The 17,135-nt window shown below is 35.7% G+C and overlaps 1 protein-coding gene across 2 annotated transcripts in view; it reads right to left on the bottom strand.

Moving 5' to 3' along the window:
• LOC113080587 (uncharacterized) overlaps positions 1-17,135 on the bottom strand; it is a 44,081-nt gene that overhangs the window by 11,892 nt on the left and 15,054 nt on the right. The window lies entirely within an intron of this gene.

Genomic DNA, 17,135 nt, shown 5'->3' with positions numbered 1-17,135 from the left:
GGAGGTGGAATATCAGGAGAAAAACAGCTACAGCTGTGTGATCAACAATCCCATCAGAAACCAGACCACACATCTGGACATCACTCAACTCTGTCAACCATGTTCAGGTACGGCAGAGCTGATATATGTGTTTATTCATTGATCTGATCTCTGTCTTCTGTTGCAATCACTTACATTCATGACTGTCTCTCTTTTACTCTCCAGCATTTCCTCCAGCCTCAATATCTCCGATAGTGTTGATTTCTGCTGCTTCTGGATCTCTGTTGTTTGTAGCAGTTAGGATCTTCTGGATCTGCAGGAAACAAAGAAAAACAGATGAACAAGGCAAGTGTTAGCTACTGCTTTCAAACTATTAATAAAGCTCATATTTTTTGGAATGGATGCCCTTTAATATGGGAAAGAACTAAAATGTAATCATTGACTTAGTTTTGGGGTCTTCAAATCTAGCCCTGGAGGGATGGTGTCCTTCAGAGTTTAGCTCCAACTTGCCTAAACAAAATTGCCTGGAAGTTTCTATTATTTCTAATAAGACCTTGATTTCCTGGTTGAGTTGTATTTAATTGGGGGTTGGACAGTAGCCCTCCCGGAGCAGGTTTATGCAATTTATGTAGATTACACTCGTACCAGAAAACTGCAATTATACTTTAGCTGACTGCACTAGTTATGCAAAGATCTAGTTAAGACTGAGGTTTTTTATTTTTTTTGTAGTTTAATACGTATGATAATTTTGTTGAAACAGATGAGAATGGTGATGAAGAGATCATTTATGCTGAACCTACTTTCCACAAACAAGATGCACCAAAATTGGTAAGATTATTTATTTATTCCCGTGTTTCTCTGTAGTTAAATTCTGACAAAGAGACATGACATACAGTACAGACCAAAAGTTTGGACACACCTTCTCATTCAAAGAGTTTTCTTTATTTTCATGACTATGAAAATTGTAGAGTCACACTGAAGGCATCAAGGGCTATATGACCAAGAAGGAGAGTGATGGGGTGCTGCGCCAGATGACCTGGCCTCCACAGTCACCGGACCTGAACCCAATCCAGATGGTTTAGGGGTGAGCTGGACCGCAGACAGAAGGCAAAAGGGCCAACAAGTGCTAAGCATCTCTCGGGGAACTCCTTCAAGACTGTTGGAAAACCATTTCAGGTGACTACCTCTTGAAGCTCATCAAGAGAATGCCAAGAGTGTGCAAAGCAGTAATCAAAGCAAAAGGTGGCTACTTTGAAGAACCTACAATATGACATATTTTCAGTTGTTTCACACTTTTTTGTTATGTATATAATTCCATATATAATTCTGCATGTGTTAATTCATAGTTTTGATGCCTTCAGTGTGAATCTACAATTTTCATAGTCATGAAAATAAAGAAAACTCTTTGAATGAGAAGGTGTGTCCAAACTTTTGGTCTGTATTGTACACCCAAGTATGGTGACCCATACTAAGAATTAATGCTCTGCATTTAACCCATCCAAAGTGCACACACACCGTGAACACACACCCAAAGCAGCGGACAGCCATTTATGCTTCGGCGCCCAGGGAGCAGTCATTCAGAGCAGTCGGGGGTTTGGTGCCTTGCTCAAGGGCACCTAAGTCGTTGTTTTTCCAGCCCGTGACTCAAACCCACAACCCTAGGGTTAGGAGCCAATATATCTAACCACTAGGCCATGACTTCTTCTTGTGAATCAGTCAGGAAGTCACATGACACAAAAATAGGTCACGGATCTGTTCTAAGAGGGTTATGGACCCACATAATCATGCCAAACTTAGCTAATACTAGTGTAATATTCTTCACATTTCAGGAGTCGTATCACTCTGTAGACTAAGACCGGTTATTCACTGAAGGTAAGCAGGAGCAGGGTTAAATCTGGTCAGTATCTGGATGGGAGACCTGAAAAAAAAAAAAAAGTTACCGCTGGAAGAAGTGATAGAGAGGCCACTTAAAGAGGAGACACTCATTCTGTGTTTTTTGTGGGTCACTGTCCTTCGGATGAGATCTTAAACCAAGGTCCTGACTAATCGCACTTGTTGTTAAGAGTAGGGGTGTGACCCTGGTGTACTATTGGCCACAATTTCATATTTGAATCTAAATTCATTTTTGTGAATATTCCATCTTGTGTGATGTTGTTGTTTTTTTTGTAGAAACATAACGATGAGGAGCATGTGGAGGAGGATCACGTGGCATATGCCCCTATCAGCATTAGAAGATCATCTTTAACCTTTTCTAATAATGAGATCCAGCAGTAGGATTGTCTTTGCTACCAGAGACAGTTAGGTTGTCTTGGGGGACTTTCAAGATGGCTCCTTGAACGCACGCGTTTCGATGAGCTCGCAATCCTAATCACTTAAACGGACCTTCATAACGTTACTGCAAAGAAAAATTTGAAAGTTAACTCAAGCTGATATTATAGTGATTCACCAAAGACCACAATGGGGGGCTCAGAGAAAAGGAAGAGTTCTGGAAAGAAGGCTGGAAAGTCCGATCCGACTGCACATGCTAACATGGCTAGTAAAAATAGCAGCAGTTTGCAGGCGACCGAAAGTACGATTAAAGTCTCCTCTAGCGACTTGATTGAAGACAACTTGCACGACTATTTTAAACAAGGTAATGACCCAGAAGAATTTATGCTGGTGGAGGAGGAATTTCCGTGTCTCCCCGAAACTCCCTGTAAATCGCCAGCCCCCAAACAACGCAAAATTGTGGATAAAGATATTTCAGTCATCCTCTCGCAGATCTCGGACCTTTCTCGGCTGGTGAAGGATAGGTCTGACACTCTAGAGAAGTTGGTGGAAAGAAATTCACAGGTAATAAATGAAATGAAAACAGAAGTCAGTGGCAACACAAAACAAATCACCGAGTTAAAGGAAACGATTGAGTTTATCTGCGCAGACGTCAGTGCCATGAAACCTCGACTGAAACAAGCTGAAAAGTGTGCCGAGGAGCATGAAAGACGTCTAACGTTGTTGGAGGGCTATTCCCGCAGATGGAATCTAAGAATTCAAGGGGTTCAAGAGACAAATGGAGAAGATGTTCGTCATGAGGTCATTAAAATATGCCAGTGTCTCGTGCCGCAGCATAAAGATAAACTGCCGGACGTCGTGGATGTTGCACATCGCCTCGGTCGTATCAAACCTGGAAGCAGCACTCCGAGAAGTATTATATTTCAGTTCACATCACGTTTTTTCAGGGATGCTGTCTGGCGTGCTGCCAAAGATGCAGACTTTCTGAAGAACAACCACCTGAGGATCTCTGAGGATTTGTCTCCTGCCGACAGAGAAAAGAGGATGAAATTATGGCCGGCTGTCGAAAAAGCACGTAAGGAAAACAAGAGAGCTTTCTTTGTCGGTGGCCGTGCTTTTGTTGACGGCGTTGAGATTCATCCACCCACTTAAACTACGAGGGATGCTGTGATTAGGCTAAGGTGAATGAAACTGGAAGAAAATACACGTTTATGGCCTCTTTCAGTGCAAAAGTACTCTCATTCTTTCTGTTTAAAGTCTCGAGTGAGACAGAGACTCCAGATCAAGTGCTTTATTTTGTAATTTTATTAATGCGGGAATAATACAAAATTATTATTTTTTCTTCTCTGCTTTAAATAGGGAGATACTCTTCTCCTTATACTGGTTAAAAACTTGATTGAGACTGAGACTCCAGTTAAAATATTTTGATTTGTACACAAAAAGAGGCAATTTAATAAGAAAAACAAAAAAGAGAGAAAATAAAAAACATTCTTTGTATTAAAAAGGGATTGCTGTTCTCATCCCCGGTACACTGAAAACCCTAATAAGTTGAATGAACTAAATTTATTGAGTAAACTTGTTGCCTCAATTTAATTGAGTAATGGAGTCTCCCAAAACTTACATATTTAAGTTCATTTAACTTGACGGTTTTGTAGACTACCTAAATCCCTCAGAGGTTTAAATGTTGATACATGATTCATTTGAAGTCACCATTGTGGTGGAAAGTGTTTGGTTTAGTTGGGATCTTGGTCCAGTTACTTCTTGTGTTAATTTGTCTCTTGCTGCTGTTTTTGTGGTGAAAAAAGACAAATTTAAATGAGCTCAGGTGTTATTTGATGTTATTTTTTTGATGAGAAAGTCATCACATAATACGTATTTGAGATCATAAAATAGGTTTTGTTTGATATTTTTAACAGGCACCAGGAGTAAAATACTTATTTTAAAGATGGACGAAATGAATGTGTTTGAAATAATTTGAGTAAAAGAATCAATCAAGTACTCACACACACAGACTTCTAGATGTAGCATATGCATCACAATAATGGTGACAAACAAAAGAGCTCCATAGCACAAACTTTCCAGCCTTTTTTTGTTCTGATTGTCACCATTGATGTGATGCATATCCAAAATCTTGATGTCTGTTTGTGACGACATGATCGGTTTTCTAAAAGTAAGTACATTGTTTTATCTACAAAGTTTATATCCATAAAAGTATATCCATAGTTGCAGCAATACATTTTATTTTACTATAATTAGTCACCATTACAAGCAAGATATGTGTATGTTAGATCTCAACTCTCTTTGCCTCAGTAACAGTGTTTTACAACACACAAGTTACAGCAGCAAGAGACAAGCTAACACCAACAAAGAGCTGATAACACCTGAGCTCTTATAAACTTAATCTTTCTTCGCCACAAAAACAGCATTTTAAAATATACTGTTATAGCAGCAAGAGACAAGCTAACATAAGTATCTGGACCAAGATCCCAACTAAACCAAACATTTTCCACCGCAATGGTGACTTCAAATGAATCAAGTATGCACATTTAAACCTCTGTTAATTCTCAATAAGAGCTTCTGATGTCTGACAGAAATAAAGTCACAGAACCTTGTAAGGAGGATATGTGAACATCTATATTGGATGTACAGAAGACATAAAAAACATTTAAAAAAGACGTCATAAAAACATTCTCTCCTCATTGGATGTCTTTTCAATGTCTGCAAAGACATAAAAATACTTTTCTTTTTTTTTACAGTGCAGTATAGGGTTTACTGTATTTTCATAAATATTGTGACAGTTTGTCAAAAGGTCAAAGTTTAAATATGTTGTTATTTGTTTTACTTCAGTGTGCTGTCAAAAATAAGAACATTATTTTCAGTTAAATTTACACGTTGAGTTAACTTAAATATATAAGTACACTTGAAATTAGTACCAAGTTAAGTGAACATAATTGTTTAAGTACATTAAATAAGCATCAAGTTTGGTGAACTGAGTGATTTAAGTACAATCTACAAAACCGTCAAGTTAAATAAACTTAAATATGTAAGTTTTGGGAGACTCCATTACTCAATTAAATTGAGGCAACGAGTTTACTCAATCAATTTAGTTCATTCAACTTATTAGGGTTTTCAGTGTACAGTCTACAAAACCGTCAAGTTAAATAAACTTAAATATGTAAGTTTTGAGGGACTCAATTACTCAATAAAATTGAGGCAATGCGTTTACTCAATCAATTTAGTTCATTCAACTTTTTAGGGTTTTCGATCTAACGAGTTAAGCAGTAACTTTAGCTGCCATGTTCTTTTGCTCAAAGGAAAACGATCGGGCCACTTCATCAAATACTTAAGTTGTCGTTTCAATAATCATCTCAAAATCACGTACCACAAGGATTTAAATTAACATATTTCACCAGTAGAAATCATGCAAAACAACTTTATATCTACATAATTTTAGTCACCGAACATAGTACACAAAGAAAAACTGGTAAAAACAGACCAAAAGGACGAATTTTGTAACCCACCAATCAGTGCTTTTGTTCTCTTGTTGCTAGGCAGAATTTCTCCCATGGCCAATCACATTAAAGGAAGAACAGAGTGACGTTGAGTTTTTCGAAAGTATTACTCATGATTTTGAGCTCACAACACTTGAAATCTTAAGTTTATGCATTTTTAAGGTAAATTAGTTAAATCAACTCATATTTCTAAGTGACAGGGCCAAAATGCAAAATTTTAAGTAATGTTTAGTCAACATTACTTGATTTTTTAAGTCAAGGCAACATTAGGGTTTACAGTGTATACACCTGTTGCAACCGTCTAAGATTTGCTATAATTGTTTTTTATAGGAATCTTCTGGGTTTATCTGTGTATTTTCTATAGAGTTTTGGTTTATGTCGTTATCTATTGTTTCTCTTAATTGTAGAGGGTTACGTAACATTGTTAAGAGGAAAGCCATTTTTTTGTATTTGAAGCGCTTTAATACAGATTTTTGTTTCTTGCAAGAGTGCCATTCGGATAATCAAGATGTACATTTTTGGAGGTCACAATGGGGACTAGATTTATGGTTAGCTCACGGAACTACTCACTCTGCTGGGGTTTGTATCTTGAAAAATCGCTTTAAAGGGAAAATAATAAGCTCTGAGTGTGATACGTCTGGACATTACATTTTACTTGTCCTTGAAATTTTAAATTCAACCTGTATTGTTCTTAATGTATATGGTTTCAACTTACAAAAAGAAAATAATGCCTTCTTTGACAGATTAGGTGATCGGGTGACTCGTATGTTAGCCAGATATCCTAATTCTTATCTGATCTTTGGAGGTGATTTCAATGTCGTCCTGGACAGCAGGTTAGATAGGTGGCCTCCTCAGGCTGGAAATACAAGTCCAGATTATGTAATTACATTTATGGAGAAATTTTCCTTAATTGATACATGGAGAAAATCTCACCCATCACAACAATGCTTTACTTGGAGTAATAATTCTTTATCTAGTCAGTCCAGGATTGATTATTGGCTTACATCTAAGGATATAGTTAATATTGTTACTGATATATTACCATCTCCATTCTCGGATCACAGGGCTATTTCAATAAGTATCCCCTTTAGTTCCTCTGTAAATTTAATTCAAAAGTCTGGATACTGGAAATTAAATAAAACAGTACTTCAACATAAAGAAGTAATCACTGCCATAGAAAAAAATATTTTGACTTATTGGAATAAAGCAAAAATTGAAAAAAAATATTGTAGCAATTGGGAACTTCTCAAATTTGAAGTAGGAATTTTTTTTAGGAGGTACTGCAGTGAGTTAGCAAAAAAGAGGAAAGCTGAAGAGGATGACATTTTATTTAAAATATCTACTTTATTATCCAAAAGAGTAGAAGAACTATCAGAATTTGATAAAGCAGAACTTATTGAACAGAAGCTCAAACTAGAGGAGATTTACAGACAAAAGGCTGAAGGAGCGTTTGTTAGGTCGCGCAGGAAGTGGCTTGAAGAGGGCGAAAAGAGTTCTGCTTATTTTTTTAGACTTGAGAGGCAACAAGCTAGAAATAATCATATTGAAAAATTGAGGATTAAAGATAATATTGTGGAGGACCCTAAGATAATTGCAAATTTTTGTTCTGAATTTTATAGTAACTTGTATGCTTCGAATTTCTGTCAACAATCTACATCTGAGTTTTTAGAGTCCTTACATAATATGAAGCAGATTAATAATGAAGAGTCCAATATATGTGAAGCCCCTCTTAATTTACAAGAAATTATTGATGCAATTAATTCTTTGAAAAATAATAAGTCTCCGGGAACAGATGGGTTGACGGCTGAGTTTTATAAAGCTTTTAGCAAACTTTTATCCCCTTTTTTGCTCGAAGTTTTCAAAGAGAGTATAGAAAGAGCTCTGCTTCCTCCGACTTTGTGTCAAGGACTTATAACTTTAATTTCAAAACCAAATAAAGACCCCTTGTTAATTGATAATTGGCGGCCAATTACGTTGTTAAATAACGATTATAAAATTATTGCTTTGGTTTTATCAAAAAGATTAAAATGTATTTTGAATAATTTAATTGATGAATGTCAATCTGGCTTTCTACAAAAAAGACACATCTTTAATAATATACGTCTGGTTTTAGACATTCTAGATTACTCTGAATTTCTCTCTAATGATACTCTTATTCTCTTCTTAGACTATTATAAAGCTTTTGATTCCCTGGAGCATGAATTTTTGTTCCAGACTCTTCGTAAGGTGGGATTTGGTGACTTCTTTTGTAGATCTATTAAAATGCTCTATACAAATTGCAATAGCTCTATCAAACTCAGCAGTGGAACCTCTCCTAGATTTACCCTGAATCGGGGAGTCAGGCAGGGATGCCCAATCTCCCCTTATCTGTTTCTGATAGCTACCGAACTTCTAAATTTGCATATCAGAGAAAGCCCTTTAAAAGGAGTAACTATTGATGACACTGAAGTGGTAATAAGTCAATTAGCTGATGATACCGTTTTGTTTCTGAAGGATGCCTCTCAGGTTGCGGTAGCATTAGAGACTCTTGAGCCCTTTTCCAAAGCCTCTGGCCTTCGCCTTAACATTAACAAATGTGAGTTACTCCCAGTTGGTCATTGTTTGGAATCTTTAATTTGTAATATTCCTGTGAGAGAGAGTGTTACTTATTTGGGAGTTAAAATAATCAAAGATGATAAAATTAGATGCCCTTCCAATTTTCTTCCAATTATTGAAAAGACACGTAAGGTATTGAACCATTGGTTGCAAAGAGATTTATCACTCAAAGGCAGAGTTCTGCTTACTAAAGCAGAGGGCATTTCTCGTTTATCGTATGCCGCTCAATCAATCTCTGTTGACAAACACACATGTAAATTAATTGACAGTATGTTGACAAAATTCCTGTGGAAAAACAAAATACACTATATTAAAAAATCAGTAATGCTTAATACACATGATAAAGGTGGGTTGAATTTTATTGATTTTAGCTCTCTAAACAGTAACTTTAAAATAAATTGGATAAGACAATATCTTAAAAACTCTTCATCTATTTGGAATATAATTCCTCGGTTTATATTTTCTCATGTGGGTGGTTTAGAATTTCTTTTGATGTGTAATTATAAAATTGAAAAACTTCCAGTCAAACTTTCTAAATTTTATCAACAAGTACTTGCTACCTGGAGTCTTATCTATAAACACAATTTCTCCCCTCATAGTTTTTTTATTTGGAATAATGCTAATATTTTGAATAAAAAGAAATCTTTATTTTTTCATAATTGGTTTAGTAATGGATTGTTGTTAGTGAATCAGCTATTTAATAATGAAGGGAATTTATTTTCGTTTGCAGACTTTATTTCAAGATACAAATTACCTATTACATTAAAAGAATTCAAGGTGATTACTAAGGCCATACCTGCAGGTATACTTATGCTGTTCAAAAGCAGTGTATATACATCCACACTATCTGTCTGTCCTCCTAGACCTGAACATACCTCTGTCGGCACTATCTGTTTCTCTGGCTTAAAGCCTAACAATTATAAAATTAGATCCTTATTTTTGAGAGAGATTATCTCTACGCCTTATGTTATTTTCTACTGGAACAGTTTCTTTAATAATGTAAATTGGACTAAGGTTTGGTCATTACCTCAAAAATTCCTGCTTACAAATAAGGTTAAAGAAATCTCATATAAATTAATTCATAGAGTTTATCCCACAAAGGTATTCTTACAAAAATTTAAAATTAATATTGATTTAAAATGTTCTTTTTGTGAATGCTCCACTGAAACAATTTCACATTTGTTCTGGTATTGCCAATTTACCCAGTATTTTTGGAATAATGTGGAGGGTTTCATTGCTAATAATATTTTAAGAACATTTTCTTTATCTTATAAACATGTGATTATGGGTTTTTATATAAAGGATCGCTCTTTACAGGACGCTGGTTTTATTATAAATTTTATTTTATTTGTATGTAAATTTCACATCCATAAATGTAAGTTTACAAAAGGCAAACCTCTTTTTATGGTGCTTGAAAAGGAGATTAAAATGTATATAGATGCAATGTCTAAATCTAAAAATAGTAAAGCAATTAAAACGATTAATATATGCTCCTCCTTTAACATTTTCACTTAATATAAAAAATAAAATGTAATGAATGGAACTGACCTGAAAAGTATATTCTGTACTTAAATTACATTGTAATATCTTATGGAACTGTTATATATATAATGTAGATCTGTTTGTAAAATGATGCGTATGTACCCTCTCATCTTTATTTTTATTTATTTATTTTTTTATTTTATTTTTTTTTTAATCTTTATTTTGTGTAGATTGTGTTCTAGTTTGTCCTTTTTTTGTTGAGGCATGGAAAATATTTTTGTTATACAAGATATGGCACTGTACATGCTACCTGTTGTTGTCAATAAAGCATTATAAAAAAAAAAAAAAAAAAGTTAGGTTGTCTTGAATTTTGAGGCTTGAGAGAAGAATCACCACACACCACACACACACACAAAATTCCCAATAAACAGCGGCGTCATTCTTAGGGGCTTCAAATGTGATATACAGAAACAAATGGTCTCTTTAAAAAACAGGCCGCATTGTGGTGCAAAGTCTTTTATCAACGATCCATGCTAACCAATTTAGCATTGACATTTGACTATTAAACCCTCAAAACTAATTCATATGCTATGTGTTTATCTAATAAATGTTTATATTATCTTACTATGGTTTTGCCTGTTCCGCATTACTTCTTCACAAGCGTGCAATGTTACTGGAAGTTTGTGGTTTGTGTCAGGTCGTGTGTATGTGTATGCTTGAGGTGTGAAAGAAGTGTGCTTGAGGGTCATTTTTTCCATTCCTGTCATAATCTGGCTTCTTCTAAATGCAAAAGGTTTAAAAAAAAAATAAAAAAATTCAAGCCAAAGAGAAAACAGTGTAATTACACAGTTTGTAACCCAAATTTTTACTTCCTACCGCTACATAGAGACTACTTCTCTGGAACACAGCTGACAATAGGCTGAGTTATGAACACATCTCACAGTAGATCAGCCAAATAGTAATGCCAATTCATGTGAACATGCATTTTTGAGTCTTTTCTCTCCAGTCGAGCTGATTCAAAAAGATTTAAAGGAACTGAAGTTTAGTTCCATGTTGATGACAAGACAAACAGCTGACTGAGCCGGTTCGACAAGTCCTCTAAAGAGTCTGATGAAAGAGTTGACAATACAATGCAAGTCTGAGGCATGAAATAGGCCTACACTTACTATGACACTTACTTTAAAAAAAAAATCTGTGTTTGTGCATCAATGAAATGTTATTTAATATTGACCAGTCATATGTTCCATAAAGCATGAGTGATTGAAACTGACACTCAAACAACGTTAACCTAAAGAGCCACACAGATGGGAAATCAAAAATTACCTGTATTACAGTGTATGATGTAGCTGTCCATCAGTGTAAACAATGTGCAAAGTAATTAAACCAAAAAGTACACGATTTATAAAGTTATTGGCTTCTAAAGTAAGGAGTCGACTCTGAATCGCAGAAACGAGTCGTTATAGATTTCAAATCTTTTGCCCATCTCTATGTACGTCACTAGGAGCACTTTGCATAATAATCTCCGCTTACCGTCTTGAGAGAAACGGAACTCTGACCTCCCCCACACACACACAGACGCTCTGGTTGGTGTGGTAGCATCATGTCGAGGAGACAGTGTGTTTTTAATTGTAAAGGCAAGTTTGCTTTATTTTCACAGCCAAAGAATGAAGATCAGAAGAACCAATGGCTAAAATTCATTTTCACCACAATACCAGAGCAGTACAACAAATCCCTTTTGTTGTGTTCACAACATTTCACTGATGACTGCTTTTCTAATCTCGGTGAGTACAGCAGGATTTTCAAAGCGTTTGGCCATAAAAGAGGGTTCATTACCAACTTTATTTAGACCAACGAGCATCTCCGAATCACAACGCGAAGTATGATTATGAAGTTATGTGTTTGTTTTCTCCCGAGCGTCTTATCAGTATGTGTGCTGTCTGCAGCCTGTCTGCGCTGATCGTCATGTACAAACACGTCATTAAAATGAAGTGTAACAAGTGCTGCTAACAGATATTCTGTGATAAAGTAATCCATTTGAAAACAACGCGATGTCTGTTTTTCATGTCTCCCTTCGTTATATTTAATGTGACCACGCCCCCGCGCTGAACGCGCTATTCAGATTCAAACTGAAGCGCGCGGCTTGAATACACCCACACAGAAGAAAAAGCAGCGAGACTGTTCAAGTTTTTTATTCTACTGTTTGCTTCGCGATGAGATGAATAAGACATAATTCACCCCAAACAGATGCTAACGCATTGTTTACCGTGAAGGTGTGTGCGGAACAACCAATCAAACCTGACTATGTCAGTTGACCAATCAGAACACAGTATGCTACCGAAAGGTGGGGTTTAAGGAAACTGAATTTTTTTAACAGCTTTGCGCGAACCGTTTGGGGATCTCTGAGAATTGAGGTAATTTTAAAATGATATTTTGACAAAATGACAATGTTTTTTAACCTTTTTTAACCTTGGCTTAGAATTTTCATCTTACTGGCTCTTTAATGAATAAAAGTCAATATATGTTTACACAAATTGCTTTATTCGAATGCTCCCTTAACATAATATCACATTGTGTTATATGTAGTGACATCATTGCATGACAATATTAGAACCAATAAATCGTTTTTTGAAATTAACTTTCTGAAAGAACCAGTTTGCGGAAATTAATTGGACTCTGCATCACTTCAGCTAAATAATAAGCATGTTAATCAATGACATTTTAGAGCTGTCTAGATCAAAAACGGTTTCAAATATAGCTAAATTTAGAAGAGCTGCCCCTGCTATTTAAAATGCCTCCCGAGAAAGATACATTTTAGATAGAGGTAATATTATGCAAATCTTATATCATTATTTTGAAATGTAAAAATTACTTTATTTGAAAAAAAAAAAAAAACAAACAAAAAAAAAGATTATTTTATTTTTTGTGTGTGTGTTTTTAATACACCTTAGGCCTACTAGTAAAAAGTATGACATGATTTGAAGAATCATTCAAGTAAAAAAAAAAAAAAACAGGACTAAACAGTTTTATTTACGTGTTCTTCTGCATTCAGTTCTCAGCCTACAATTTGCGGAACTCATTGCACAAGTTCCACATTCCAGAGATACTTGGCACAGTCATCTTAACATGGTGACAAGAAAGGAGATGTACTAAGAGAAAAATACAATAAGTTTCACTTTCAATTAAATAATGTTATAAAGAGTCAACATTCTTATTATAACAAATGTAAACGTGCGGTGGCACAATAGCATGCAGCGGTGTCCTCTATCAGACTGATGTCTGTATTTACATCTAACAGACATCTTGCCGAGATTTCTGTTACAGAGCACTTCATCTGGAAAGCATCTGCTGTGTACAGCCATTCAAGTACTTACATTTTAACTCATGACCATCTTAAATACTGTACGTGTTCTAGATGTCTATTTAACATCTGATATGAAACGTCTGCAAACAATCTAAAAAAGATGTCTGCAGATGTAAATGCTGACTTCAAGTAGATGTCTCCATGAGTTAAGTGTGCTATCAAGGATGATATTCCACATTTAATTTATGTGTGTTTCAATCAAATGCATATATCGATAGTCCCAAATCTTCATAGAGTAGAGCTCCCATTGCTTTCAACTTCTATGTGTGCTGGAACTCAGAAAGCAGATTTAAACACACTCAGTAATGAATACAACTTTGAGCCCTGGAGTAATGAGCTATAAATGTGCTGTTTCCTGCCAAGTATCCAGACTATTGTTCAAAATAGGGTGATTAATAATGTTCACTAGTTGAAAACAACAACAACACAACACAACAGATGCATTTCTAAATCTAATAACCAAGATAATTACATTTCTCCACAAATTATTTACTACAGTTCTTATTACTAAAATAAAATCATAATGTGAAATCTTCTCCAAAGAGTATAAGATAAACTTGAAAGTTAACTTGAAACTTGAAACTTAAAAGTTCTCAGTGTGCAGACTTCACTTCTTTATTTGATTAAAAGTGTAGTAACCATGTTTTTTGGTTTATAGAATACCATTTCTAATCAGAGTTTTCTTTTACAATAAAAATCAGTAAAGGTGCTGTAGGGAACTTTTGTAAAAAAAAAACATTTTTTTTTACATTTTTATTAAACCTGTCATTATGTCCTGACAGTAGAATATGAGACAGATAATCTGTGAAAAAAATCAAGCTCCTCTGGCTCCTCCCAGTGGTCCTATTGCCGTTTGCAGAAAGTCATGCGCTCCCGGTAAGAAACAACCAATCAGAGCTGCGGTCCGTAACTTTGTTTGTGTTCAAAATGTAGAAAAATGAACATAATAAGCGAGTACACCATGAATCCATTTTCCAAACCGTGTTTTTGGCTTGTCCTGAATCACTAGGGTGCACCTATAATAAGTGTTTATATTTGGACTATTTTAGATTGCTTCGGGGTACCGCGGCAGAGTAACCCAGTACCTTTGTGATTCTTCATAGACATAAACAGAGAGAAGTAGCTCCGGCTACGATGTTCTTCCACAAGACGCAAGCAGTTCTGTTTATTAACCGCTAGAGCGTCAAAAGTTACCGACCGCAGCTTTAAGCCTATATGCAGTATTCCCACAAACCAGATGTTTAGTAATAGTTTAAATGAATGACCTGTGTAAAATGTATCCCCATGAGCATAATAGCTTTTTAAATTACAATAAATTTGGTTTCTGAAAATATATGTAAAAAGATTTCTGTGATGGTTAGGTTTAGGGGATGATAAGAGTATAAAAATAATTAATATAATGTAAATATAAATATAAAAGTTTCTAAATTTTAAACAAGTTTTTTTTTTTTTACAGATCACTGGGAGTCCACAGAGACACATCTGAACTTGACACAAATACTGATGCAAAAATCGAATAATTTACATGCATGATACAGCATAAAAGCTAAACAACACAGGATCAGCTCTGTTTGAGAGTCAGACTGAAACCTGCTGAGGTATTGTTATCTTTAATACATACAGACATGTGATTAGACTAACAGCACATCATAACAGTGCCTAGAATTTAACATTAGACTCTAACATGGATGGTATAACATCAGCACATTGTTTCGATTTTATTATACCTTCCACGTTAGAGTTAAGGCTGGTTCACACGGCAGGATAATTAGGCCGATTTTAGCCCCGATTCACCCCTTCCGACAATTTTAGGATGCTCCGATTATCGTAAAATAATCTGATCAAATATTCCTGCCGTGTGTGGTGTGTTAAGACCGCTCTCCTCTGCTCGGAAGAACGTCGGGACCGCTCCGATCTCAAATCGGGGATATCCAACATGTTGGATTTATTTGGCCCGATTTCTTCTCGTGTGTGGTGTCCCCCGAGGACAAACAATCACGCAGCCGGTGGACTGTGGCGTGTAGCCAATCAGAAAGCGAGGTGACGAGGCAGTGATAGTACCGGGAAACAAAATCAAAACAGCCGGCGTATATAATATAACAAATACAAATAAAGTCGATGGGCATAACTACATCCACAACTGCAGTCCACCAGAGTACATGGAAACGAATACGGTATATGAACGTTTATTTAAACGGTTATTAATCTGTGTAGTACGTAACAACATTTCTATGAGATAAAACAACAACTTATCTCCATATTATGATATAGCAAGTATACACCATGCTCGCGTTGTCTCCACCTCTTTGACCATCGCCTTTTCTTGTTTTTCTTATGTTTTTTTCCGTTAAAAACAAAGCACAAACTATGGCCAATGCATCGATCCTCTTCGTCCGCCATGATTGTTTACTCTAAAGTCACGTTTGATCTCGAGGGATTTTGCGAGATTTCCCGTCTGACCTGGGAATGCTCGGGAGTCAAATCGGTTCGTGTGTGATGTGTTGATATTGCCGTGTGGCTGCACACCACACACGAAACAACCAAAACTGTTAGACCCGTGATTTTTTATCGCTGTGTGTGGGGTCTCTCATATTTGGAAAATCGGCCGACAATTTTAAAATCGTCCCGTGTGAACCAGACCTTATCAATTTTATTTTTATAAAATGTAAATGAATAACAGTCATAATACGTATATTTTCAGTAGCTACATACAGGCTTACACAGTATTGTCAACTCACTCATAAGAATCTTCGGTAATCCTCTGCAAACTTCGCAACGGCTCATTCAGATCTTTGTTCATCTTTACCTACGTTACAACTGCCATCCTTCAAAACTGTATTGGTGAGATACCCGTTTACTTTTTTCAGACCATACCGACTAGTCCTGACTTCAAATTTCTTATTAATAGAGGCATGTTTTTTTTTTTTTTTTACTGCTGCACAAGTTAATGTATGATGATGAAAGCACAGAACTCACAGAGATTGCATCGCAGTCCCTGCAGTTCAAAATGAATAAAAATAAAGAAATAAATAACAATCTTTGTATGAAAGTCTATGAGGACACTTGGCCAGAGTGACATAGCACATAAAAGGGGCAGTACTCCAAATAATGTGTCTTGATGCTGATTGGACTATATCCAGAGGCCGAACAAACTGTCTAGAACAGTGACTTATGGCTGAATGTGATAAAAAAAGATAAAATAAATAAATAATAAATAAATAAATAAATAAAAATCCTTCGCTTTCATATTTTGGTGGTGCGTCTCCTGAATGTCCTAATGAAGAACCAAACCCTGACAGGGGCACATGAGCGTGATCTGAAGCCATTCCAATCCACTGACCACCTGACGCGTCCAGATGAACACATCCAGCGGCCGGACTCTGCTCTCGAACATACTTTTACTCCCCGGAGTTTGGGATTTTCTGGAATGTGACAGACAGGTGGCGTTTGAAGCGATTAATCGGTGTGCAAGCTATAGGGGGCGCTCAAAATGTTCGGGTTTTGTGTGCGCAAACAATTACTGGATGTGTTCCCCATTACAGATGAGAAAGCTCCCAGTCCCAGTCCAAGGATTTATTAAGAAAATGTTTTATTTGAGGTTTACAATTAAACAGAGCAAATAAGTATGTTATTATGAAAAAAAATATATATATAATATGTATATATTACAAACAGTATGCTACATAGTACACGATATATGAAATTATAAATGCAAATTTAGCATACTTGTTTCAGTTGATTGCACTCAGACCCATTTTTAATGCACATTACAAGTCATAACACATATTGCACATGACGCTAAATGATTAACAGAATTGTATGCACTGTAAAAAAAAAAAAAAAAAAATTAAAAAATTAAAGAGCAAACTGTATATTTGGTAACACCTTAGTATAGGGTCCAATTCACACCGATAACTAGCTGCTTATTAGCATGTCTA

The sequence above is a fragment of the Carassius auratus genome, unplaced genomic scaffold (assembly GCF_003368295.1).
Source record: "Carassius auratus strain Wakin unplaced genomic scaffold, ASM336829v1 scaf_tig00031692, whole genome shotgun sequence".
Taxonomy (NCBI): domain Eukaryota; kingdom Metazoa; phylum Chordata; class Actinopteri; order Cypriniformes; family Cyprinidae; genus Carassius; species Carassius auratus.
Note: the sequence above shows the minus strand (reverse complement) of the source record. Positions and strands in the feature narration are given on the sequence as shown.